The sequence below is a fragment of the Anolis sagrei genome, chromosome 3 (assembly GCF_037176765.1).
Source record: "Anolis sagrei isolate rAnoSag1 chromosome 3, rAnoSag1.mat, whole genome shotgun sequence".
Taxonomy (NCBI): domain Eukaryota; kingdom Metazoa; phylum Chordata; class Lepidosauria; order Squamata; family Dactyloidae; genus Anolis; species Anolis sagrei.
In genome coordinates, this window is record NC_090023.1 from 44,437,374 (window position 1) to 44,463,716 (window position 26,343).

At 37.8% G+C, this 26,343-nt stretch overlaps 1 long non-coding RNA gene across 2 annotated transcripts in view; it reads right to left on the minus strand.

Annotated features, from left to right (window-relative positions):
- The window catches only part of LOC137096617 (uncharacterized), a 52,655-nt gene that overhangs the window by 11,124 nt on the left and 15,188 nt on the right, over positions 1-26,343 (minus strand). The window contains exons 2-3 of one of the 2 annotated variants that reach the window (XR_010909548.1): positions 23,998-24,071; positions 7,630-7,669 (exon numbers count right to left, since the gene is read on the minus strand). This is a non-coding gene — a long non-coding RNA (uncharacterized lncRNA). Of the gene's footprint in view, positions 1-7,629; positions 7,670-23,997; positions 24,736-26,343 lie in introns of those variants that run through there. The other variant, XR_010909547.1, reaches the window with a different exon arrangement.

Below are 26,343 nucleotides of genomic sequence, written 5' to 3' on the forward strand. Positions count from 1 at the left end.
TTACCTATCCTCCATTAGAAGCCTCGGTCGGCTCTCCTGGCACACAGAAATGATATTCCAGGAGAGTGGGGGGGGGGGTGCTTCCCCCCCCCCCCGCACATCATTTCTAATTGCTGGGAGAGCTCTCCAGAACTTCTACTGGAGAGTATGTAAGTTTTTCTTAGTTTTCTAAGGGATCTAGGGGCTTGAGGGGAGGGGGTGGGTATTCCCACAGTTTACTGAGCTTATTTAGCCCAGTAAACTGTGGGAATTGTAGTCCAGACACTGGAAATATTGCATTTATCCCGTACCTTCAAAGAAGGCGTGGAATAAATGCCCTATCTAATTAATTCGGTACAACCCAGGGTTTTTATGGTTTGAGACTAAACACAATTTACAGTGTTTGAAACTGCAATATATGGTCAGTGTAGACTTATATAATTCAGTTCAATACAGTTTCAAACTTCATTGCAGGTCGTCTGGACAGCCTCCTTTTTATTGCGGAAGTTTCCGCAATAAAGGGGATGTCTGGACGGGCTCTAGGTTTGTGATATGTCTCAGATCTCTTTCTTAGGAAATACTTTTAGAATGATAATTTCTTGCAGCTTTCTCCATGTTGGGATTTAGCTACAGAGTTGTCCATTTTCAGAAGATATCTTTCCTAGGTATCAGCTCCTTGGCAGTGCTCATGAGATTTCTATATATAGTGCTTACCAATATGAAGTAATACTTTGCAACTGAATAATAAAATAAAATTAAAAAGGGATGCTTATACTTTCCTTCTTGCACAAAGATTTTGCTTCACTAGCCAGTGTTTCTCCATCCTTGTAGCTACCATACATAATTGCTGGGTCCCTCATCACACGCCAAAAGTATATCCTGCTAAGTGTAATGAAATGTCCTACTTTGAAAGATTATAATGACATTTGCTATATATTTTTGCATAACTCTGTATTCAAGCCCATCACTTCCTTTTGGTGTTCAAGAAAGGTGGGTAGGAGAGATACATTTTAAAATAAAATGCAATATCTACAGTGGTGCCTGTCTAGCTCTGTAATTTATTAGTGTGTATTGGACTGGCAGTGCAATTTTATGCATGTTTACTCAGGAGACCTCCAACTGTGTTCAGTGAGGAGGCCGATGCTTACATTAAGCGTGCTGATGATTGTAAGTATACAAGGTATGTGCAGCTGTTGTTGATTTCTGAATTTCTGATCAGTGGTTATATTTTAATAAATTTAAAACTTCATTGCCTGTGCCTACATGTTTACAATCACTTCTCATAACTATTAGCTTTATTATATAATGCTATATTTTTAGGCTGTGAACTTCAAAAATTGCAACATCCATTATTTAAAAAGATGGATTTAACAAAGAATGCATGTGAAATATTATTTTAAACTGTACATCTTATTGTTAACATAGCCTAATAATGCATCAAATTTACAAACTCTTTTGGGTTTCAATAAATTGAAGAAAAGATCATTATAAAACTGTGTTCAAGTTTAGATGTGTGAAACATGGAAACACATTTTTTTCTAAAACAGAATAGAAAGTAAATAATGGCATGCATTTCTTGTGTGTTTTTAAATAATGTTGGTTGAGCGACATAATGTATAAGTTCAGAAACAATGGCAGTTCATAGATGCTATTGGAACACCTCAATTTTTTAACATAAATATACATATATATTTACAACTTGTAATTATACAGTTGTTCAATATTTTAGACAATTATGCTTTGAATATGTTTAGCTATACAATTTGATTGTGTCACACTTAAGCAACCAATTTTCCTCACTGTCATGTCCTGTTACAATGTTTGTGATCACCGCAAACTGAAAACAACATTTAAAACAACATATAGAACAGAAGAAGTGGCACCAAACATAACACAAGTAGTAGGAATGAAAAATTACTGCTTTCAGTTTGGAATTAACCTTTTCATTTGGACAGTGTGGTAGAAAAAAAATGATGCAAGGAAATAAATCTAATTAAGAAGATTGACATTTTCTGCAATATAAGGATGTATCCATATCTCTCAAAATGTTTTTGGATGCAGCAAATGCATCACATGATAGCAGTCATGTTCTTTTTTACTTATCTAGTGATGCCAAAGCTGTATAGCTCGCATTTATGAACAATATATATGAGATATAAAGAAACAAATCAAAATATATGGGGCAGACGGTTCTGACTCTTTCTGTCTCTCAGTACCAGGTTCTAGCAACTTATAGATTTCCTTTCAAGGAGACATTTGTAACACAGCTATCATTTTGGTTTGGTGTGATAAAGTGGACTACATTTATGGAAGCTCATGATTGAAATGTCTTCTTCCCAATTAGTCTCAAAGATGTTATTGTGTTTCTTTTTCATATGTTTTATTTTGTTTTAAGAAGGTCCATTTCAAATGGAAGGACAGAAATTTTGCTTATGGTGCAGTTCAACATATTATGTAGAAATTAAACACACAGCTAAACACACCCTGTCTCTCTGTCATGGTTGCATTTGGGGAGAAATGGTTCAAAGAGCCTAACTTCACTTGTATCTGCCACAGTAACCCTTGCTTACAATCAAAGAACAGATAAATCATAATGTGGCATTTCAGTCAGTAGTGGATTTAAAAAAAGGTTTGCCCTTTATTGAACTGTATTCTGGCACTCCCCATGTTTTTGACCTATAAACCATGGTCTTTCACTGCCCCGTTTATCTCACAGTCATAAAACATGGCCACTTTGCTTCTCCAGTCAGTAAGCTTAGAGGTATTTTAAATTTCTTCACACACTTTGAAGCAGCCTCCCTCCACTTATGACTGTAAACAGGGGATTTTTAAAGTAAGGAGGTAAATGAATAAAATAACATAAAATGACAAGGATATGGAAACTATACTTGGACCTGCAGGAAATGTTGGAAAAACTGTATAGTTGCTGCTTTGATGGTAAGAGTCTTGAGAATGGTGGTAAAAAAACTTGCCTGGAAACAGTACAACATTTGCCTCCACCACCACTTGGAAAAAGATTGATAGGGCACTTCAAAATTTCACCTGCATTAAGCTTCTACGACAGTGATTCTCAAACTGTGGGTCCCCAGATGTTTGGGCCTTCAACTTTCAGAAATCCTAACAGCTGGTAAACTGGCCGGGATTTCTGGGAGTTGTAGGCCAACACACCTGCGGACCCAAAGGTTAAGAACCACAGTTCTACAGGAAAGTGACCATTCTTGTTCAATTTACCCTGTGCAATAACAGAGCCAAATGTAGCAGCCTTTTTGTCTTTTATGAAATAATGTTTTCTGATGTTCGTGATGAGGGTACATCCTTCTAGAATATTGTATTGCTATGCTACTGCCTGACTATTGATAGTTTGTTAGGCAGATTGCTGGGTAACATCTCAAAATGGTCAGCTAATGGAAGAAGGCAGGTGTTTTCTATCTTTTGCAATAGTATCACAAACCTTTGTTCTCCTGATTTGCTCAGTGTAGTACTCACTATGTTGTGTACATGGAACAATTACCCCCAAATGCTAGTGGATGTACAATAATATATCACTAGCCAACACACATTTTGGTGCCCTATTTCTGGATATATTTGACTTGCTGGTTCCAAAAAATGGCACCATTTTCCTCCATTAGATCTAGATTCTGAAATAAAGAACATATGCCATATACCAGTCACCATCTGCTTGCCCATAGAAAATTATGATAACCAATATAAGAAACTATAGCTGATGTGATCTATCTAATGTAATTTTCTGAAATAACTCCAGGAACAGGCCTATAAACCAAGATACCAAGAATTATTTTGTTGGGCTGTGCTATCAGCAAGGTATGAGTGATCTTAAGAAAATTTATTAATCTTTTACAATCTCAAGGTGTCATTTATTCAGGAGCTTCCAAATTTGCCTCAATCTATTCGTAATATACAATTTAGTGGCATCTAGCAGAAAGTCTGTTATAGATACCATTCACACTGATGGTGCTTGCAACTGCAAGATGTGACTTCTCAGGGCAATATGAATAAAGCTTATAAATTTTATTACATTAATATGCTGCTTGCTCTCATATTGGTAGGACAGTGAATCTGCTAAAGGCTTCCATCTAAATGCTAAAAAAAAAACTATCCAAAGTTTTGAACTGTATCTCCTTGTGTTGTGCATTTTCAAGTCACTTGTTAATGCAAAACAACCCCATGAATTGGTGTGGGGGTTTTTTTAATCAAGAAAACTCAGAGATGGTTTGACTGTTCTGTCAGGACCATGGGGCAGGAGCAGCAGCATCTGAACCCAAGAGGGATGAGCAACCTGTCACTGCAGAGATTGCTATAGCTGAGCAGGACCCTCCAGTAATAGAGACAGCTGCATCTAGGCAAAATGAGGCTCTTCAAGAAGAAGAGCAGGAGAAGGTCAGGAGTACATTCAAACCAAAAAGTAAGGTGATGGGAGAGGAGATAAATGAGTCAGTCAAAGAGGTAAACGAGAAGAAGAAAATGCTTTTTTGTTAAAAATAAATAAATGGGGGGGGGGGTGAAGGACAGAGTACAGAAGATAGCTAGGGACTGAAAGTGAAATACAACTAGTATTCTCCCTATGGGGACTCAAGGGAGTCAGGCTATCCTCTCCCTTTCCTAACCCCCCCCCACCCCCCAGGAGAAAAAATGAACAAAAAAACCCCAAACCAAAATGCCCTTTCACAGCCCCCAATGCACACCCACCCACCCTCACCTCCCTAGTGAACTAGTAAAAAAAAAGGACAGAAATATATTAAACTAAGAAAATTTAATAAAATTGAAAAAGAAAAAGATTGGAATTGAATCAAACACATTATCTGCTTTCTTGCTCTAATTGGCTCAAGCAAGGCTAAAGGGGGGAAACCCAGAGAACACATGTCCAGCTTCTGCCACAGTATAGCTGAAAGCATCCAAAAGCATCTGATTTCAGCCACCACATGGTTTGGTTCAGTTGAGTCAATTAAAGCCCCATCATCTGTACTGTTTTCAGAGGTTCAGTTTCTGAAACTACTGAAATTCCCAGATATGATGCACACCCCTAGTGGATGCCATTGAGCTTCATAAGTCCAATTGGTTGGCCCAAAGAAGGAGAGAACAGCTGTAAGGACTTTGCAGGAGCAGCATAAAGGCTGGTGTTTGGAACGGCTCCTTGCTGGAAAGAATAATAATGTATGGAATATATCAGCCAGTAATTTTGACCCTTGTATTTTGAACCTTGGACTTGATGTGTAATATGTGTAGCGACATTTGGTGAGCCCCTTGTTATTGACCTTTGGAATAGATAGCTGGATTCTTTTTATCACTTGAACTCTGTTTGGACTGATTCTGTTGTGACCTTGGACTATTCCTGAATACCCTTGGAAGGAAGGGCTTTAGCTTCCTGACATGTTTCTTCTGAAATACAGCCTACAGCACCTGCTATTCATTGGCAGCCTCCCATCCAGGGCTCACCTTGCTTATCTTCCATAGAATTTGGTGTCTTTAGAGTAGCTTGGACCAAACTCTATTCACATCGAAGCAGATAAGTTGCCCTCATTAATAAGGATATAAATTCCAGAAATCAGCAAATAATCAAGCTAGTTATCCTTTAAACCCATTTTAGGACTCTTTATTTTAAGACAGAACAGTCCATATCTGAAATGTGAAGATATTTTTGATTGTAAGATGCAAATTATAATAAAAGCAAGCCAGCAACACTAACAAAAATCTTAGGGTTAAATTCCTCAACTATCTGCCTCTTCTGCCCCCAGTTTTTATCTGCAGAGGCAGAGTCCTAATTTGCCATTGCGTTCACTTCAGGGATTTGAAAGTTATAACCAACAAGTCTTCTTGCGTATCTTCTGTCTAACGTACTTTGGCTATGCTGAAGAAGTGTAAGAAAAAAGATTTTATATGTTATAATGGAAAGCCCCTTGCTGATGAGGCTGTTGATAAATGTAACGATGAAATTGCTGTTCAATTCAGGATGATTGAAGCAAAGTAAGATGAAGGAGATGAAGGTGAATCTTCATGCCATTGATTCGGTGGCAGACCCAAATTCCTCCCGCTCCACAGAAGGATAAATAGAGATGAGTATAATGGTAGCCCTTTGTTCTGAGCCTGCTGTCTTGGAGTGCTTGAAAGCCGAAGCAAATAATGAGAGAGGCAGGAAGAACAGCAGAAGTGATGTAGCAAAGAGTGAGAATGGCTAGAAGGAATCCCAGTTTCTCTAATCATCCCAGAGACAAAAAAAGGAAAGCCCAGAAGCCAAGGAAACTTGCTGAGAGCAATAATCTGAATATAAAAGTGTAAAAGCTTCTGTAGATTGTGAGCTCCAGCAGCAAGACTGCATCCCTCCACAAAACCTCCTCAGCATTTATCTTGCACTTTAGCACTTTTATTTCCCTCCAAGCTCCAATCCCTTGATCTCCTGATTCAAAGCCTCACCTCCCTCATCTCCTTTACTCATGCGTTCTTTTCAAAAATACTCAGTTCTTGTGGGTTTTTTCGGGCTATATGGCCATGTTCTGGAGGCATTTCTCCTGACGTTTCGCCTGCATCTATGGCAAGCATCCTCAGAGGTGACCTCATCTCTGAGGATGCTTACCATAGATGCAGGCAAAACGTCAGGAGAAATGCCTCTAGAACATGGCCATATAGCCCGAAAAAACCCACAAGAACTGAGTGATTCCAGCCATGAAAGCCTTCGACTTTTCAAATATAGTTTGTAATTTTGTCACAACACAGCACCTCTCTGTTCTCCTCATCTTCTTTATTTATATGATGCTTGAAGCTTGCTAGATCCTACGGTTACTTTCACTGCAGATTCAGGTAATCTAACTTGAAAAGCAAATAATGGACATGCCATTCAATGTCTTGGGTTGTAGAAATACAGACAATGTCGCCAAAGAACTTAAACAAAGTATACATGTTTGGGGGAGAGAATAAACAAGACATTGTTGATAACAAGAGAGCACGAGAGAGCGAGAGAGCACGAGTGGTCACTTTTTAATTTGGTTATACATTTCTAGTGCCAGGGTTTGCAGCAATAACTTTGGTTGAATGTACATGATGGAGCAAAATCCCATCTGTATACAAAGACTTTGTTCTTTGGGGAGCATGTGCTAATGCCTCCTTTGACATATTTCCTTAGGGATGGTGCTTTTTAAATGAATCTGGGAATGACCCAGGCCAAGCATGTAGCCGGGGGGGAGGGGCTTTGGGGGCTTCAGCCCCCCCCCCCCGAAATTCTCATGGTGGTCTGCGAAAAGGCCTTACTGGTACATTATTTAGACTGTTATGTTTATTCATATCATGATCTGATCACCATGCTCAATATATCTCATATGCATGGGGGTATTGGGGTAACGATACAAAAGGTTTGCTAGGGTAGACCCTCTTTCACTCAGACTCAACCCCCCCGAATCAAACTCAGCTTTCCACCCCCCACCCCCCCACCCCGAATGAAAATCCTGGCTGCAGGCCTGACCCAGGCTTAACTGATTTCTGTGCAGGGAATGTAATGACCAGTCCAGCGTGTTCAGCCTAATCATCCTATCCACTATTTCTCACAAGTACATCAAAGCAAATAATCCCAGAGGATAAAAAAAACAAGCCAAATCCTGCATTACATGGGATGAGAAGGGGAAAAAAATCAAGGTCACTTACCAGTTTGTCCTGGATTAAATCACTGCATTCCCCCAAATCACTGTGAGTTAGAAAAATTAAATGTTATTCCATTTCTTGGAGTAGTATGTAGTATGCAGCCCCATGATACATTTATTTTGTGAAAAATCCATCCAACCTATAGGAAAATGTATGTTGAACACTACATTACAGTTCTGTAAAAATAAGGTTTCTAATATGATTATCCAAACATAAGTGAAAATATACAGAGATGCATTCATTGAATTAATCTGAACCATAGCTACTTGAAAAAACTACCTCTGCTCAGTCCTATATTTTAGATATTTGTCATTTTGTTCATTTTCAAGTAAGTAACTTTAGAGCAGCAAAAAGTCTTGTAACACCTTATATATTTTATTTAAATTTTGGTGTATTCCAATGACATCATCAGATTCATGGAGTATAGCTCCAATTGACAGATATACACCTGCTCGAAAAATTGGAGAAAACATCAAGATGTGGAGAAGCCAAACAATCACTGTCTTTGAAAATTACCTGTGCCAGGGACAGCCATGGTTTGAATCTTAAACTTCAAGCCACTGTTCCAGTAGCACGATTAGCCAATGGACTATACCAAACTCATCTTCAAAGACAAGATTTGCAGAAATTTATTGATGGCTTAGAACTGACTTTCTGTTCATTGCTTTTGATCTGTTGACACCACTTTTTTCCTGTCCATCACTAACTTTGTCTCTGATATTGGCAAAACTGTACCAGAAGTGGAATAGGATCTCAGCACTGTTGTAAACAGCATGCTAATGTTAGGCAGGACTGAAGCTAGCAATAGGCAGAGCTAAAAGTTTATTCCATCCCTCTCTCCTTCTTTCCTCTCTTTCTCATACTTGGTCCTCAAGAGGCCTTCTGGGAAAGTGATAGATTTCTCTTCCAGAGGACTGAATTTGCAGAAAGTTTTAAAATGAGTCTGGGAGCTTCATGAAGCATTAGAAGAGGCATTAGCAAACTTCGGCCCTCCAGGTGTTTTGGACTTCACCTCCCACAATTCTTGGCTGTTAGGAATTGTTGGGGTTGAAATCCAAAACACTTGGAGGGCTGAAGTTTTCTCATGCCTGCTTTAGAACCACATATTGGGGGGGGGGGGTGCAGGAAAATACATTTCCATAACATCTAAAGACCCAGAATTCCGGAAGGATTGTGGATGCAAAACCAGCATGTTTACTGTGTCTTGTAGTAGATGATATTATTCCCCTCCCCCTAACTTCTCAACTACACATTTCTGAAATGTATTCAAATGTGACATTAAACACACATTTCATATCCAGTATTTTGAACTCTAGCCTTCTATATCTTGCGCTATTGTCAAGATTCAAAATGTCAACACTTCATTTAAATCTGCTTCTTAGAAGCAAGCAAGATATCACTTCCATCATTTGAAGGAAAATGTGAGCATTTATGTTATTAACCAGTATTGCAATCTCAATAACAAAAATAACAGGGATGGATACAGTGTGGCCTTGGGAGCACATGTAGGCTTTAAGTCTGGATACTTTAAGTCTGGATTCTCATTTTTCATTTCCCACCAGAAGGATATTTTTCCTGTGGAATCCTGGGATTTGTTCTTTAGGGAGGAAGATTTGGAATTCTTGACTAGAGAACATCAAAATACATAACACAGACTTTTATAGGGGCCCATCCAGACAGGGCCCATAATGCAGAAGATCCACGGTTTTACCGGAGGCATTCAAATGACGTCTCTGGTAAAACTGAATTAATTTGGGACAAAGCAGGAACCCTGAAAGACCTGAGTCTAATCCAGTTTGGGCTCTGTGTGGATCACCCCCTTGGTAGTCCTGGAACTACCAAGGGGGCAGTTTGCACAACCCTCTTGGGTTTTCCAGGCTGAAGCAACCTGGAAAGCCCAGAGGGCTGTAACCCCCTCTCCAAAAACCCTTTAAAAAGAAAATTACTCACCCGACCATCATTAACATGCTTCAGGAGTCCTTCTGGTGCATAGAAATGATGCACCAGGAGATGAGAGCAAGGAGGAAAATCTCTCCCCTTCTCCCCCCCCCCCTTCCTGGCCAGCAGCAGTTTAATGGCAGTTAGATAAGTATTATTATTTTTTTTAGCCTTTTTCTGGGGAGTTTTGTTTGATGTCTGGGTGCTCTGCCTGAAGGTCCAGCAAGGCATCTAGACATCCTCCCAGGAAAGCACAGGTTTTGGAGAGAGAGTGTGGACTTTAACTCACACCCAATTGGGTTTCTTTAACCTGATTAGGTGCAGGTTAAAGCCCTGTGTGGAACCAGCCTAGGTTGCTCCTATGACAGTTAAAGTGGAACCATATTGCCATAATGGTGTAGTGTGAGAGACCCCTGGTCACTTTTTAAATAAGTTATAACACCATCACAACAATAACATATGCAACCTGCTTAACATCAACAACATCTGTTTTTTTTAAAACTTAGAGTGGGTTTTTATGTACTTCCTTGTTTTTAAAATGCTTTGATTATTTGGTACAGATTCTCAGAGGATCCCAAATGGGCCAGAACTGTCAACCCTGCAAAATGGACTCAGTCAAGTCTCAAGCTTTAAATGGAGACAAAGGGTTTCTGTATATTAATCAAATCTCACAGCTTCTCCACCTTTTTGTCCTAGTGAACCATTATTTTGCAATTAGTAACAAATCAATTAATATTTAGTTGTTTATCTCCAGAAGCAAATTCTTCTTTGTGAATATGCTTTGCCAGTACTATTCTCTGAAAGGGAAGATTATGGTGCAAATTGACTCAGTTCCTTTTGTGACTAATAAGTTTACACCTTTGTATATTAATGGAATCTCAACTTGTCAGCCCTGTTTATAATTAGGCCCTTGCTGTGTATCTTTTGTGCTGTTTTCATTTTTGAAGTGATGGTGACTGATTAAAATGGTTAATTATGGACCCTGCTTTATTTACAAACTTATTTTGCAAAAATAAATTACTGCAATAGTTCAGACATATTATCTACATTTATTACCAACAGGCCTAGTTTACAGTAGTTGAGAGTCCATTGATGGCAATATATTATCCCTGTTTCCTGTTTTAAAGAATGTTAATGTAGTTGGACTGAAGGTTATCTGTAGCTCTAATTATATTAAAGTACCTCTGCTAAAAGGCAAATTAATCATACTCTTCAAGCCATCCAGAAGAGTTGCAGCCTAACCCAACTATCCCATCACAATTGTAGTGTGCTCAGTGCTTCAGGTGGCAATTTGCTTTCCTGCCTTCATCAACCAAGCCACCTCACTTCACTTGTCATTTTCAGGGTGAAAATAATATGTAAGTCTGAAGGTTTATGAAATTATTCCAATCCTGCACCATGTATGTCATCAGCCTCCCTTCAGAGCTTCTTCAAACATCCTACTGCTAGAAGAATTCATGTATTGCTAGTGAATGAATAAGTTGAGCTACTGCCTGTGATGTTGAGCAGGCCAGAAGAAGAGATGGATAAAATATTAGTCTCAATTTCTTCTTGATCCACCAAAGCTTGCAAATGCCTCCATATAAGGGATTGGAAGAACTTGAGATTCAGTCAATCTAACTTCAGGAAGAACAGAAACTGATTGATTCATCCACCCAGATCAGTTCAAAGGCTGTGTTTTTATTCCTAATTGGTAGACCATATATGCTTGTTAAATTGCATGTGTCACCATTTTATCCAATGGATCTATATCTTTAACAGGTATGTGGCAGTCATTTAGAATATGGTTCTCTCCATGACAGAAACACACACACACACACACACACACACAAGCTATGAGGAAATGAAAAGTTATTTCAGTTTATTTTTGAAGAAAATAATAACATCCCAAAACATAGTCAAGTTTAGAGTAAGAAAAATATGAGTATTTGTTTTACAAAGGAAGAATGCTGCAGGGAATAGAACTATATGATGTTCCTATTCTTAGCCAGAAGGAAGATATCTCTGCATACAGAATTAAGTCTAACAGCCATTGCAAAAGTCATTGTGGGGCTTTTGAACACATCTTGCCTAGTTTCAGTTGATGAAAAGGGAGACTGCATTACGTGACCATACAACAGATTTGCAGTTCTGTGTAAATGTTGCTTGTGCTGGATTGTTAAATCCTGTTATCACATGCCAGATACTTGGACAGTATGAGCACATTTTTATCATATAAAACATAGCATACCATGACAAGCCTAAGGTACCATAGCCCATGACTGACAAAAATGATTTCTGCTTGGCAGTTACAAAAGAATGAGTGTCATAATGAGAGAGGAAGAAAGGCAGAACCACTGGCTTTTTCTGTCTAATCTCCATTCAAACTATTAGTTTAAATAATGCCTGCAGAAATTATCTATCTGTGTACAGCCTTTAGGCCAACTTGTGCCTTACAAAATCATTTCATCCCTCTCCTTACCCTGGGGCAGAATCCACTTTATCCAATCCAAACACTCTTAACAGATTAGCCTACATCAGTGATTCAGAGGAGAGTTGCAAGAATGATAATGTGTATTTTTCCCCCTTAACTGGGTCACACAAAGAAAGGCTGGATGACCTGGTTAGCTTAGCCAAGAGAAAAAGAAGAGACACAAATCCATAGTTCATAAATATCTAAAAGAATTGCATGTATTCTCCCAATAAACTGGAGATGGGAAACATGTGGTCCTGCATCTATTATTGAAATAAAGCTCCTGTCAGCCATAGGCTGTGTAGCCAATTGTTAAAAGTCGACAATGTTTGGATGCCTAGTTGCTAGTTTGCATGTTACTCTATAGCCATGCCCTCTTTCTGCCTATACCACATAAATTATATCAATTTCTCCCTTCCCTCCATTCCCATTTTAAGAGGATGTGCTTCAGAGAACTTTATTTATTTATTGGATTTATATCCTGCTTTTCTCTCACAATGGGATTCATCTTTATTTTCTGATTGATTTATACTCTGCCTTTCTCTCCAAATGGAAATCATATTTATTTGTTTCATTATTTATTGGACCTTCTCTCCATGAGAAGATACAATTTTTCCTGACACCATCTTTCTAATTTCTCAACATGCACTTATGTTTCACTATTTGAAGTTGTTTGTTGTCAAGTCAACTTTTAGTTATATCTCCCCTATGAATGCGAAGACTTCAAACACTTGGCCATCAACTGCCTACTCACACTTTCCTATGTACAAGAGATTTGTAAGTAAAGCTAATTTTATTTTTTTTTACACAACAATGACCAAGCATATTTCTTTCTCTGCTAGCCCCTGTGTGGGTGAGCTAGCAGGCAGGGAGCTAGTTTTTGCCAATTTCAGTACTTTGTTTAATAGATTCGCTACTTTTTTAAAAGGTATATACATACCACCCTGAATCCCATACTGGGAATATGTGGAATAGAATTTAGATAGATAGATAGATAGATAGATAGATAGATAGATAGATAGATAGAAAGAGATAGCTTAAACATTTCCCAACATCAGTGATGCTGGTACAAGATTTGCCTAATAGGAAAAATGCAAATGTTTGCTCAGTTTTCTACACATAGTAGTTTCAGTGTGTTACTGTGCTGCTTATGAATACTTATGCTTTAGGACTTAATTTGGCTGATGTTATGTGCGACAACTAATGTTTTGTGAAAAATCATGGTACATAATCTCCTGTGCAAAAAGCATTCCTTTTGCACAGAACACGTGATTTTTTCCCCTTATCAAATCATAAAGAATCTTAGAACTATTCTTCTTATCTTTGACAAGCTGCCTTGAATATAACATGCTGATATTTTCCTGAGACCCAGGGCCATTCCAGACAGTCTCAAAAACTGGGACTTGCTCAGTTTTTACCGGAGGCATCCAAATGATGGCTCCAATAAAACTAATTAATTTGGAACCAACCAAACTTTCCTTGGTTTGTTCCAAATTAATTTGATACTCCATTAGATGACAACCTTACTGCTCTAACAATTAATAGCGACATATGAGTGTAATTAGGTTAGTATGGGCAATGACATTTCCTCTGGAAGTGAGCCATTTTTGGCTTTTAAGTCCTTTGTTACTGTCCACTTTCAAGTTAACTCTGCCTTATATGATCTTGATGACAAGGGAATTTGCTACTGCTTTCATCTAAGGCTGATAAGAGTTACTTGTCTATAGTCACCAATGTTTTTTGCCCCTGCTTTTATGTTTCTATTGACATTTATTGATTTTTAATTATGTTTTAATTTCTAGTATTTTTATTTAGCAAGCTTTGGGTTCACCTGAAATTGTGGTTTGTAATTTTTTCAAATAAATAAATAAATAATGTTGCTGACTGTCAGAGGAATAGCCAAACCAATAAATAGACATGTGGCACTTTGATGACATTTATCTAGAGTTTGGGACACTAGTAGAAAAAAACTTCAAGCATTTTCTTTTTTGTTAGTTAGCTCAAAGATCTGATACATTGACATTATAATATGAAATGGGGATTTTTCTAAAATATATTTTTCAATCCATCAAGATGATGGATATCATAACTACAGTGAAACCTATGCACCCTTCTTTAATAGGTACATAGATCTCAGTGCAACTAGAAGTGCTAATCTTCTGTAGATCTATGGATGTCTGTGTACAAATAGTCAAACACACATACTTACAGAGTACTGGACAACAACTCTAGAAATTAAGGTTTGAATTCCCACTCAACCATGGTCATTCACTTGGTGACCTCTGTCAGGTCATATTCATCCTCAGAGTAGGACCTCATCACGCTAGAGCATAGATCCATTTTAAATCCAGTTTCTGCCACCTTGTCTGGGCTCTGCCAGGGCTCTGCTGTTATTTCCGGCAGAAGTAATCAAACAAACACCCAGTTTGTGTTAAACAATTTAATTAAAACAGCACTTACTTTCTGGCTATTTCAATAGTCCAAAACATAAAACATAAAGATAGCACTCAGCCGCAGAATAAACAAAAACTGATAGTAAATGCTACACCGTAGTCAAAGGGTCCAGTCCAGTAGTCAAACACCGTGAGTTCTATAAACAAAGTCCATGGATCAAGAGTATATACCATAGTCAAAAGCCAGTCCAAAGGTTCAAGGTTCCAAGATAACAGGAGACAGGTCAGGATACCGAAAATCCAACAAACCTGGAGGAAAACCAGCAGCATCTACCACCAAAATAAAACAAATACTTTTCTCCCAAAGATCAGAACCAAGGTTAGTTCCTTAAATCCAGTAAAACCCAGTTGCAACCTATCCCCTGCATGCCTCCACCCTTAATTGCTTTTACCTGTAAACTGTTATTTATAAACTACTCAGCCCTTTAGAACCAAGACTTACATTAACAGTTCCATCACCAAGTGCCAGGTCTGCCACCACCAACTACCATCAACTATGGGACATGATACATGACACACCTGCAGAATTCTGGGGCCTGTAGTTTAGGGGAGGTACCTTTAAACTGCTCAGCCAGGCAAGTCCTGGGCCTCACTAAACTACAAACCCCAGAATTCTGCAGGAGGTAGAGACCAGATTTAAAACGGATCATCTCTCGTGAGATGAGGCAAAGGCACCAATAAACTGCTTTTGAACAAATATTGTCATGAGAGCACCATCATAGGCTCACTTTAGGCTAACGATAAATGGGGAATTTACTTGTCCCCTATTCCATTTATTTTTTATGTCCTGAAGCATGATACTCTATCTTGACATGGTAGCTACTAATGACACAAGATTTTAAAAACAAGGGCATATATGGATGGCTCAGTTTACAAATGAATTATTTGTTTCCCATGAGGTGTACGGCAGACCTGCCTCATTCTTCAATAAGAATGTAAATCATATGGAGTAAAATCACTCAATAAAAAAGCAATGCTCTTTTTGGAATTCAGTTTTTCAGATTAGGTTCACACCCCGAAGAGGTAGCATTGTGGTATGTTACATTTCCATTACCTTATTGAAAAGGGCCAAGTGCTTGCACTCAATCAGATTAAGGGCAGACAAACCTTTTTGTCGTTTTTTTTTCATGGTGAGACATTTAGCTTTAGAGAACAGAGACATTCTATTAAGATCGGTAACTGTATTTGAAAATATGTCTGCAAACTCCATCTCAGATATAGATATTACCTCTAAGTCATATTTACTTTTTATTATATAATCTCTCCAGACCAGATGGCAGTTTTCATACTAATATTCAACAAAAGTACATCAAAAAATTCCCCTGTTATTGCAGAACACTAGCTTGAAACACACAGAAATATTAGCAATATCTCTGTCGTTTTAACTGTATTTCTGCAGGAAATCTGAAACTAAGCTATACTGAGGAAGATGCTTTTATGATAAAGCTCTCTCCACATTGAGACACTGATTACTCTGACATTAGCTCCCTAGTTTTTAAATGTACTGAGTTTAGATGGTGCATGACTGGTATAACAATATCAGTCTTAAGTTTGATCATTATTTCCCAATTCTGTGTTTCACAGGTTCTTAAAGTTTTTATTGATTGATTTGCTTTCAAAGTAGCCATCTTATCTTTCAGTATAGTCAAGCCAGCAATAAAAAACCCAATTAAACATTCAATAAAAATAATGCATTTAAATCTAATCTATAATCAATATGATCAAGATTTTTTTTAAAAAAGTGAAAAAACAATAAGACTGATACAACAGCAAGAAAAACACCAAATGGAATAAGTAAGCAAGTAAATATCACAAAGTTATAGAAATGTACAGCTTGAAATGACTGCAAGAACCATCTAGTCTAATACCCTGCAATGAAAGAATATACAGCTAAAGCACTGGGGAGAGATGGCTATCCCATTTCTGTTTAAATAGCTCCAGAGTAAGAAAGTTTGGAATGTGCCAAGTTTTTTGTAGATGTTCTGTTGGGTACAGTATATACAGCATGGTTATGTACATGATGTATAGACTATATAATAAGTGATCCCTTAGGAGGGGGTGAAAGCAAGGAATGTTGAATTCCTTAATGTCTGAAGGGGTGAAAAAAGGCTGAAATGTAGGACTGTGACTCAGTAAGAAATATAAGAGCTAGGATTTCTGTGAGTTAGATGATAGAGAATAGTAGAGTGAAAAATGAGGTGGCCAAGAGAAAAGGAGTTGGAGTTTTGTGGTTCTGTTAAGATTATGAAAAGATAGGTGAAGACCAGATGCATGAGCCATGTAGGATTTGAATGAGTTAAATAAATAACAACAACAAATAAGTCTCCAAGCTCTATAACGATAAGTGTATTTATACCAAATAATATTTAATTGAATATAAGATGATGATACTGATGACAATATTTCATGGATTAAACAGAAAAAACAACATATTAAAATACAATGTATACAAGAAGAGAAAACACTGTTATTGATAGCTGCTAACTGTGCAACTTTCCCATCACTTACCCTGGTGGCATGGGACTGTTCTGCTTATTGGAAAGCAGGTGTCTTATCAGGATTGCATAACTTATTCATGTAATGGACCTACTTTTTGCAGTTGCAAGAAACATTTAAGCCATTTACTGTTTAAGCCAATGCACATGTGATTCTGTTCTAGGGTATCATTCACACATAATTCTCTTCAGAGAATTTAGAAAGGTAAAGCATTGAACACAATGATCTTACACATTTTGTAAGACCCGTCGCAAACTACAGGCAGCGGGAGCGAGCTTGCGCTCGAGCTCGCTCCAAAGCCCCGCCTCCCCCCCCCCGAGGCTACGAGCCAGTTTTGCTAGAGAAACAATGCTGCATGAAGCAGCTGCAAACTACGATCTATGCGAAGCCGTGTCATTGTGTTCTTTCCTTTGAGTAGGCGTGCTGTCAGATCATTAATTCTATCATGTATTCTATCTCACAATGATAGTCTTTTGATCTATTGCTTTTTATAAGTATGATTTTTAATCATTTTTATTGCTAGATCTGAATAACCTATGATATTAATCAGTCTGTTTTCGTTCCGAAACAGCATGGGAAGAATGTGCCAAAACATGGATAGTTTTCGGCTTGGAGGGGTTACCAGCCGAAAACTATTTATATACAACGTTTATACTATTTTATTTTTAATATGGAATCTATAAATCATGTAATTTACTTACATCGATAAAATCCTATAATTTCTTTTTCAACTTTTTCGTCGTTAACGCAGTCGTCCATTTTTTATCCTCTCTTTTGCTAGCGTGACTGCTCTGCCTGTTGAGTTCTGTCAACAGTGAGAGTACGCTCGCATCGCTGCCCTAGCAAAGGGAAAACCACGCGGCCGCGGAGAAATAGGCGGAGAAAGAGGCGGAGTCTTCGAAGTCATTAGTCGTGCTGGCACAGTTTGCTCTCCCAAGACACTAGTTTGCGGCGGCTCTAACATACTTATCCTGGACATAACTATCTTTCAGGGTGAGGAATATTTCCCCATCTAGATGTCTAGTACTTCAACTTCCAATTTGGCCACTGGCAAGGAGTAATTCCAGTACCTCATTACCCCCATCCTGTTCTGAATAATCTGGACTATCTATCTATCTTTCCTCCTCCTCCTCCTCTTCTTGAATAAGTTCTTTGAAAACTTTACAAACTTTTCCCTTTAGTTCAGGACACAATTAAAAATTCTGATCTAAATAAGAAAAGATATTCTTTCTTCTTGATTTAATGGCTCTTTATAAAACTTTAACTAAAAGCTAGATCCCCCCCCCCCCCTTTTCAGACTCATTTAGAGAAAAAAGGGATTATTGCATCCTGCCAATTGAACATCAAAAGGGCTATTTATAACAATGTTTTCAATTTACAGTTCCTATAGAGTTCCTTTCTAAGATTCATATAGACTGCCTTTAGAAATAAAGAATAACTAGTACAACTGGCTATTTTAGAGATTATCTACTGAAAATTGGCCCATTTCTTCTTTTGAATGTCCTCACATATTTTCAAAAGAACTCCTCATTTCAGCATTCTGTGGCTTTTTATTCTTAGAAATGTGGGTGTTATACAGAACAGGAGATTTTAAAGGGATCAGAAGAAATAGGTTTGGAAGAGTTACCAAGACTCCCTTTCCCAGATAAAAAGTTATTCTCATTTATCTTCAGTGGATCTTTTGCTTATAAACTAGACATTTCTTTACTGCTATCAAGACTAAAATACCCTATGTCTTTATACTTTAGATTCATAGGTCTTTATATTAAAGTCTGCTAATATTCTAACCTTTATGAATTATTGAATATCTTACATGATTCTTTCTATATTTACATTTAATAAAATCATAGAATCATAAAGTTGGAAGAGAACTCGTGGGCCATCCCGGAGCACATACATGGTCACTTACCACTAATCATCTGTCCACTTCAAATGCATTGATCAGGTCCTCCACATTTGTTAGGATGAGATCGAGACTAGCTGATCCCCTTGTTGCCTCTTCTACCTCGTGGACTATAAAATTGTCTGCAAGGCAGGTGAGGAATTTGGTGGACTTTGTACTCTTGGCTGAGTTTGTTTACCAGCAAATTTCGGGATAGTTGAAATCACCCATGACTACTATATCTCTTTTTTGTACCTGTTTGGTCAATTGTTGACAGAGGGCTTTGTCAAGTTCTTCATTTTGGCTCAAAGGTCTGTAATAGACACCCTTGATGAGATCTTTTTGAGTCCCAGTTCCCTTGATTCTTATCCAGATGCTTTCAAACTAGTTCCCCGGATCAAAGTCTTGCCTCTCTTATTAGAAGTAACTGTTTTTGACATATAAGGCTACTCCCCCTCATTTCCCCTTTGTTCTGTTTCTGTGAAAGAGGTTATAGCCCTTGATGGCTACGTTCCAGTGATAGGAGTCATCCCATCAGGTTTCAGTGATGCCTATGACATTGTAAGTTTGCTGTTGTGCTAAGAGCTGAAATTCATCTTGTTTATTTCCCATGCTCTGTGCATTAGTGTAAAGACATGTGAGCTGTTTATTTGGGATTATCGTGCTCTTGCTACTTGGTCACTGTGATAATTTGTGATTTTTGTAAAGTATGCCTAGCAGTATCACTAGTTCCTACATGAATCAACATAAAAGGGGGAGGGTTATGGGGCTTGAGGAGCCATGTGAGCCTCTGAGTGACGGTGTAATTTTGCCTCCAGGAGGCAGCATATTTCTTGAGCCATGCCTTCTGGTCCAGAAATGATGGCTTCTGTTCCTCTAAGGAGAGAATTGCCTTAAGACCTGTTTCCTTTGGGGATTGACAGGCCCCATTTTGTGCAAGATAGTGTGTAGGTCCTCTGAAAAGTATTCCTGTTTAAATGGATTGTGTAGGTGCAAGGTGTCCTCCTCGCTGTCTCCGGTGCATTAATCCAGGACAATCCATTGAGATGTGTCCAAGAGCCTGTCATTTACCCAAGTGTGTTCCTGTTGAACCTGGTCTGCAACTGTGGTTGGAGCATCTGAAGGATTGTGTAAGTGTGACTGCAGTGAAGCGTCGTCCCATTCAGGGCTATCCCCCATGCATTGATCAAAGATGGTCCACTGAGTGGTATCTAAGTAATTGTGGTCCTCCCCAAGATATCGTGTCTCCTGGTCAGGTATTAGTGGTATAAGAATTTGGAATTTATTGTATAACTCCAGCTGAGCAGAAGTGTTCTGAGGAAGCTGCCTGATCCTGTGACTCTTTCTAAGGATTACATTTTTCCAAGCCTGAGGGTTGGCCCAATTTGAAGTGATCTCCCCATAAGCTACCCTATCATGTTTGTGTTGCTGTGATGTGGATTATATTCAAGAACAGCGTGTTGTGCCAGGTCCAAGAAAAACTCGAGTTCCTTAATGTCCTTAAGGGTCTTAATACGGTCCTCAAATAATTGGATCCTCCCTTCCATGAGTCAGTTGTTTGCACTTGGTGCAGATGTAGTTGAGTAGTTGTTGTGTGAATTCTGTTATGTGTTTCTCCTTTTCATTGCATTGATATGCTACTGTTGCACTCATCTTCTGTTTCCCTTCATACTATTTGTATTATTTTCATTCTGTTCTGCCTTTCTTAGATGTTATGTTTCAACCGAAATGTTCCAGGTAGAAACATGTAAGGAAACATGGCAAAAAAAAACTTATTTCAGTGCAAGACATATCTCTCTCTTCTTAGGAAGGAATAGGCACAAAAAACAAGTAATGTACAAACAAGTTTGAAGAAGGATTACAAAATCATCTGAATTTTAGAATACCAAATCATTTCCAAATATGTCACAAAAAAATATTCCTGTTATTTACCTGCTTTCAAAATTTGCTTACTTATTTGCCAAGTTATTCCGCCTGTGTTATCAAAGTTATTCCATTGGATGTTGGACATAGCATTCATACTGACAGCACTGTGATATTGAAGACCCCACCCCACCCTGAATAAAAAGAAGACATAGTTTGGACCCTGTGGGAATTGTAGTCCCCCAAGGACAGAAGGCCAGATGAATGGAAACTGCCTCCTTCCCCATCACATCCCTCAAGCCTCACAAGACCACCAGCAATAAGTTACCCTAGAAACAGATGATGTCATAGCCTGATGATGACCTTGTGTTATTGTGTCTAGAGGTTTTCACAAAGTTTCCACACTTATTTTAACTCTGTTTATTAAGAATTTCAAAAACAAAATATACCGTGTTTCTACATAGTCACCTTTCTTTGTGGTGCATTTTTCCCAGTGTCGTACAAACTTAGTGATGCCATCAGTAAAAAAATGTTTGAGTGTAGCCACTGATACACCACTTATTTCACATCATCTGCTTCCTGCTTGAAAGGAATTATGTTTTTCTGTCAGTTACTTTAGGCACACATCTGACATGCACTTTAGTGAACTTAAGTCTGTCATGATCAGGGCAGAGAAAGATTCAGCATTCACATTAAGTTTTCTTGCAACCTCTTCGACTGCTATTTTGTTTTTGCAAATTAGTTTCAGGGTTCTTTCTTCATTTCTTGTGGTCATGGCTGTAGCTGGATATCTGGAGAATTCTGTATCCACACTAGTACAGGGATTTTTGAACATTTCAATGCAATCATAGATGATTCTATGAGATATAACTTTATCCCTATACTGAGCACACATGTGGAGATGAATTTGTGCTCCCGGTACATCTTCTGCCCACAAAAACCATCATCTTTGATGCATGTTATACATTTCACAGCCACCTTCATTACAATGGCTCTTATACTAAACTGCAAGGTAAGCCAACTTGCCAGACAGACTAATCACATGACACTCTCAGACATGACCAATTACTCCTGCTCCTGTTCTTTTTGAAGACCCCCTCCCCATTTATCACTTACAAAATGGAGGGTCATATGTGACCACCAACCCCCTCCCCCTCCATATCACTTACATACAAGTACAAGGGAAAGTATGTATCATGGCTATTTATCACATAGATCAACATCTAGAAGAAATTGTGGAATGTGTATCATGGTTCTGATTTTCCTTTCATAAGAAAATATAGTATACATTGTCCAGTTCTTTTGACCTGTACAATACAAATCTTCTAGATAAAAGTTTTTTCACACATGAAGTGACCAAGAGGTCAGAACATTAATGTATTAATCATTTTAATAATAATACCTAAAAGTAAAGCATAATCAGTACTGATAGGAAGCTTACTATTTGGCACTGCATTTTCTTGTTTCTAATCCTTGATGGATATTTCCTAACTTTCTAGGTAGAACATATCAGGTTAGAGTGATTCCAGCTGATGAATGATACTTGTGTCTCTAATGTAAGTGTTCAAAATGTGACATTTTTATACTATCTAATTTATTCTTGGCTTAATGACTGTTTCTTCCAAGATATGATGTCAAACTTTTCATTATACTTGGATTTCTATTTAATCCTGCATCAGTTAATCTTTCACATTATATTGTTTTCATTTTATTATTTTTTTTATGAAAAACATTTATATTCTGCCCTTCTCACCCCGCAGGGGACTCAGGACAGAGCACAACATATATACAGCAAACATTCAATGCCATGACATAAAACCATAAATGTATACAAACATTAAAATCACTTTTATGATTGTACACTAATTACAATTGCTGCTTCATATGGAATGTTGAGATTAATAGTTTGGTATGGCACTACATCTCCCCAACTGAGGATTCTAAATTCTGCTCACTAACCTGAGAATTTTAGGAGTCCACAAAACAAAGCCATGGCTATTAAAACTATAATTATGTAGTGTGAAAGAATTCTAATTGTGGTTAGCATATCTAGCTCTCATGTAGAAGTAAATCCATATAGTATTTTACCACTACTTTTCCCAAAGAAAGGTCCAAAATTTAGAATGAATTCACTAGCTCCAAGGCAACTGATTCACTTATCATGCCCTCTGATACATGCTAACTATGGAACATTACTACTCATCTAACTGGGAGAACCAGTTGCTCCTTGAGATCAAATAAAGGTCTTCATGTTTAGTCTATGCAATAGATTTTCCTTATCAGAAGCTAACATCTCTCAATGAGCCAGAATCTCATTGAGAGATGAGGTAACTGGTCAAGATATTTTTCCTCTCTCATGCAAATATTGCTTACTTAAAAACTCCAAAACTAAAATTGGTTTATTTTTGAAAATACCAATAATATTTTCACCAAAAAATACAAACTATTCCTTTTTGTTCTTCCCTTGTTTCCCTCCTGTTTGCTCTATCTTGTTTTGAATTTGCATGTCCTGGTCTTGGGTTTACTGCTACATAATTAGGCCGTAAATTTCAACTGTATCTGTGGTAACAGTATTTAAGCCAATGAAATATTATATAGGCACCATCAGCATCTCTACAGTTCAGGATCTCTTACTTGTTTGTGAGATGACCTCTATTTTTAGTGGCTTGTAATTTGGGCCATTAAAATTTGTTTAGTATGACAAAGTGTGACCTCAGATCCAAAGTGATTAAAATAAAAATTGAAAGAAAGTTTAGCTAAAGTTGTCTTGGGTCTCTGAGTAAACTACGGCTGACCAAAAATAAAATATATACAGAGGTACATATATCAATGATATATTCATCAGTCATATGTACACATGTAAATGATACATTTAATAGCTCAAAGTGATCATTCCCAATTTAAGATAAGTATTATAATTTTAATGAATTTAAAATTTAGATTTTAATCTGAGCTTCAGGAAGCTTTAACTTGATGCTTCTCTAGTGTTGGTGAAATTGAGGTATTTTTTCAAAAGCACTTAGAAAAACTTCCATAAAGGCACTTCCCAGTGATATCTAATATGAGATATTCACTTTACACACTGTTTTTCTATTTATGAAGTGAGAAATAATATAATGAATCACGGCTAGTTTTCTTCATCACTTGTAGCTCCATCTAATTCTGAACCATCCTAAAGTGTTTAGAATCCTATTCTCAAAGTGCTGTTCCTAGCTAGGCAGGAATCACTCTTGCTATTTTACATTATGAGAAAAAAAAACTTATGGCAAACCATATGTATCACTTACCATGAACATTTGACCTTCTCCAATCTTTTCTGACTCAGTGGATAGCTTCACAGAGGGTCGGTTGGCCACAAAACCTTAAGCCAATAGGAAAAAAGTTGTGCATCATTCCTGTTAAATAAGTTATGCATTTTCTCTTGTTAACATTGTACCAGGTATGAAGTTAGAATAGATGAGGCATGAACTTTTAGGATGTTCCACTCAGCATGGAAGAACTTTTCTATGAAACTGTTTCAACAAAATCTTGAAATGGATTGAGCTTTTGTAGTTCACAAATTGATTTCAAATACTGGATTCCATTATTAATCTTCACATTTGAGAGCTGGAACATATCTATGTGAACTTTAATCTCATTCAGTTTTATGAGTTCATTTTTTATGTATTGTAAGACCAAGTTCGATAATTTTGCTGTGCATGCTGTTTGCTCTTCATTGGTTTGATGTGTATGTTAAGCACTTATGAAATGGAGCTATTCTGAGATGAACTTTGACTTGATAAATGTCACTCATCCAGTGAGATAGTATGCTGCAGTGCCCATGACAAAATAAGTTAGTCTGAAAATATCATCTGGAGAAATTGCAAATCAATGCATATGAAGTAAATAATTTCAGTAGCTTTGGAAAATGTCATTTGTCAATGGGAAGGCATTTTGAAGGTGCAAAATGACAATATTTTATTTCCTTTTGAAATAGCAAACAACAGGCTTTAAAAGAACAAGCTGCAATCATCATCCCATAATTTCAAGTCTTGATTTAGATAAATGGATCCCTGTCTATGTAGGGATCCATTGTACTTTTCAACTGTGCTAGGATTTTATGAGAGTCAGTGTGGTGCCATGGTTTGAGCATTGGACTATGATTCTAGACACCAAGGCTCCAATCTCCACTCAGGGCCATCCAGTCCAATTGATCTACTTAAATCACAAGAAGCCATATCCCTGAGTCTGCAAGATCCAACTACAGCAGCTGATAACAGATATTTCATTCACAGAGTGGCTACAAGTTCAACATGACTTGATGGAAATTAACAAAACAATTTTTCTGAGATTCTCCATTTCAATGTTTAGATTGGATTGTGATATGTGGAGGTCCATGTTAATGTGAATTCATGTGATGTTTATGTGTCATTTTAAAAATGTGGACATAAATAAAATGCATGTTTGAAATGTGAAAAAAGAAACCCACTGGTTGACCTTAGGTAGATCACATTCTCTCGGCTTCAAAGGCAAACCAACTGTGATACGTTGACCTTAGAATCACGATCAGTCAGAATTTTTTTTCTTCATGTCAGGAACAACTTGAGAAACTACAAGAGTATTGCCCAGGGGATGCCTCGGTGTTTTACCATTTTGTGGGAGGCTTCTCTCATGACCACACATGGGAAGCTGGAGCTGAGATGGGAGCTCACCCTGCTCCCTGGATTTGAACCGCTGACCTTTTGGTCAGCAATCCTGCTGGCACAAGGGTTTAACCCATTGTGTCACTGGGGGCTCCTATTACTCAGAGGTGACTTGGCGGCACAAATCAATAACAGCAGCAACAGCAACAGTGTTTCATGACAGCATGAGAGATTAGGAGTAGTGAAAGAAAAACTTCCATACTATTCCAGTTGATGGCAAATGTGGTCTCTCCTTGTAATTCCTTGGGCAAACCAAATATTTTGTTGCCTGCAGTAAGGATGAAAGTGCTTCACCACCCCCACACTGCTTTTTGAATCCTGTTTTGGCATAGGCTCCATACTAAGTATGGGATAAAGCTGGCTGGCACACATAGAAATCTACCTTGTAACACCTTGCTGCCTCTGCTCCTCATGGTAGGGCTAGCTATGCTCTTCACTTTTCTGGTTATTAAAACAAATTGGCATGAATTTTACAGGCTCCCTGCTTTGGTCAATCTGGTTATTTTGGGAGCATAAGGCATGAGTCTCATAGAAATCCTGCTGCACGCTTTGTAGTAAAAGTGAAATTATAAATAATTATTAATTCCTTTTCATGATGCACAAAGTCATTGATATTGGGTGATATCTTAATCTTAATGGTAAAGTAAGCCTGCCTCAAGCATAATGCAGTCATTCCTAGCATCATCTCTACTGGATGGAGGATTGAACTGGTTAATATTTTTGATAGATACATTCTAAATTGCATGTAGTATCATACTATCTTGAAAATTAGCTGTAAATTACTTATAACATACTCACAATTATTTAAACAAGAATAATGTGTGCAAAAATGCAAAACTGACAATTTTCTGAACTTAGCTTTTGCTATTTTAGCTTGATAAACTGCTTTGTGGAAAATGGTTACCGGCATGTACAGGACTTGGATTTGCTGTCTGTGCATGGTGTCCGTAA